The sequence below is a fragment of the Phoenix dactylifera genome, chromosome 4 (assembly GCF_009389715.1).
Source record: "Phoenix dactylifera cultivar Barhee BC4 chromosome 4, palm_55x_up_171113_PBpolish2nd_filt_p, whole genome shotgun sequence".
NCBI classification, from domain to species: Eukaryota; Viridiplantae; Streptophyta; class Magnoliopsida; order Arecales; family Arecaceae; genus Phoenix; species Phoenix dactylifera.
The window spans coordinates 8,354,424-8,356,920 of NC_052395.1; the positions used below are offsets into that span (position 1 = coordinate 8,354,424).

Below are 2,497 nucleotides of genomic sequence, written 5' to 3' on the forward strand. Positions count from 1 at the left end.
TCGCGATTGCGATCGCGATCCCGATGGCAGAAGAAGAAAACAAAGACAATAGCATAATTTCAAAATTTATTTTATTTTTAATTAATATAAATATGTTTTTTTAATACTGTTAAAGCAACCGGGTATTTGTACCATAATAAAGTTTTATGAAGATATATATATATATATATATATATATGTAAATATTAAATTTAAAAAAATATTATAAAAAATTTGATATTTAGAAGGATAATCATGAGAAAAAAAATCTACATAAATTTAAGATAAAGACGCATCCTGATCTCGTTATGGCGTCCGTTAGTTTTTGGCCGTGCAGCAAGAGAAGTTGGGAAAGACGAGTGGGAGTTAGATGCCGAGTCAGAGTCGGTCGTCGCTTATCCATCACAATCCTATTTCCTTCGGGACACTTTCACATCCACCCACAATAAATAAAGAACCCTTCTCCCCTTCCGAAACAAACCAAACCCCTCGATCCCTTTCGCTGGTCCGTCGAATTCCACCGGCTGGCTCCCATCTCCGTTCTCGTCCGGCGGCATAAAGAGGAGAGAGAGAGAGAGAGAGAGAGAGAGAGAGAGGGATTAAGCAACGATGTTCGAGTTCTTCATCGTCGGGTGCACCGGAATCGTGGTGTTCCTCCACGGAGCTAATTTCCTCTTCCGCGTCCTCTCTCAGCAGATCAGCGTCCGATCCCTCAGGTACGATGATCGTTCCCATCCCTTTTATCGATCTTCTATCGTCGTTTTCAGCCACCGAATCCCTCCTCCGGCGGATGGTTGATGGATTTTTCTCCCTCTCTCTCTCTCTCTCTCATAGTTCATCCTTTATTCTTTGTGGATTTGAAATTTGGGTTTTTGAGAAGAATTTTTGCTGTTCGTCTTTGCAGCTTCCTGGGATTCGTCGGATGGTAGGAAGGATTAGTTCGAGGATATGTCGGCACTCCAATATGTAGAAATTTTTGATATAATTATCCACAAAAAAATTCGCGAAGATGCGCTATTAATGTAGACCTAACTGTGTAACTAAAGGAAAGGAGTTGATTGTTTGGTCTTTCAATGCTTTTTTTGTTTATCTACCTACCTATCTATCTATCTATTTATTTATCTAATATTTATTTGGTTGGACGTCTGCTTGCTTATATCCAATTTTTAGCAAAAGACAGTGCCTGATGGGAGGATTGGTTGCTCGGAGAGCAACTAAAACTTGCTTTTTTTTTTTAAGTTTCAACCAATATCTTGCTGTCTCTCATCCTAACTCTACTGAGGACTTCAGTATCAAACACCTGTTTTAGAAATTGGTGGAGAATATCTAGAAATGCTCACAGTTCTCCCGTCCATCGTTGCTTAATCATATTTTCTCTGTTCTGTTTTTCTTTTATTCATGAATTTTGGATAGCAGGTAAGCGTATGCTAGCCGCAAATTATTATTTCAGTTCTGAAAATTTTGGATAGCTTACGATTTTTCAGTAAAAGACTGGTAGTTGACTGAATATAATTGAACTTTTAGCCCGTTTGTCTTTAGTCGTCCTGGCACGTAGATGCAAGCTTGGGTGGCTGTTTAAAGAATTTTCAATTGTTTATGTAACTTGGAAAGGACCATTCATTTGGGTAGTCCATTGTTCTCTCTCACCTCGCTTTCCCTGGAAACGGCAAAAATAAACCAATAGAAGCGAGTCTACCCAGCCTTTTGGAAGAAAAAAAAACTAGTTAAAGAGACCATTTGGGTTCTTATATCCTGTGGAAATATCCAATATTTATCTAACGCATAATCAATGTGACTAAATATAAAAGCTCATAAAACTTCTCACGGGAAACATATCATGTGCCTATTGCATGCTAGTCTTGTGAATTATATTATTGTTGACGAGGGAAGTGAGAAGTTTTCATCAATGTTGTGGCACTCAATCCATCCCATATTGGCGAGCTTGTTCATTGATGCACTGCTTTCTTTGTATATATGTTGTAGGTCCTTCAAACCCTATAAAGAGATACTGTCACGCCCCCAACCCGAGATCGCGAGCTGGGGTTGCAGCAACTGCCGCATACTCATAGAAGACTTTCTCCACAAGCATGCAAGGCATCTCAATATGATATTATAAATATATAGCTCAGCAATTTAACTAACAATATGCAAACTTTATTTCATTAACTAACTCAACTTACAATTTTTACAATTTTAACATTAATATAAAGTAAAACATTAAATTAATAAATTTCAATCTAAGATAAGTTGTGCAATAGTTTTTCTAGTCGCTCTTCTATATTGAAAACCTCGGTAGGCTAGTTCTCTAAATCTAAAAAAAAACAAAAAATTGTATAATGAGCTAATATCCTAGTAAGCAATGATTACTTTACCTAAATAAATCAGACAATTAAATAGATAATAATTTATAAAAAATAAGCATATATACAAATCAAATATTTCTTAAAATATTAAATTTCGTTCATGACTTCAAATTCTTTCAAATACTAAATTAATCTTATCGATCATTAGCTATAAC

The 2,497-nt window shown here is 36.2% G+C and overlaps 1 long non-coding RNA gene across 1 annotated transcript; it reads left to right on the plus strand.

Annotated features, from left to right (window-relative positions):
- The first annotated feature begins 413 nt into the window (after window positions 1–413).
- LOC120110449 lies at window positions 414–1,121 on the plus strand. The gene is made up of 2 exons (XR_005511427.1): window positions 414–695; window positions 884–1,121. It is a non-coding gene; the product is annotated as an uncharacterized LOC120110449 (long non-coding RNA).
- Window positions 1,122–2,497: the final 1,376 nt, after the last annotated feature.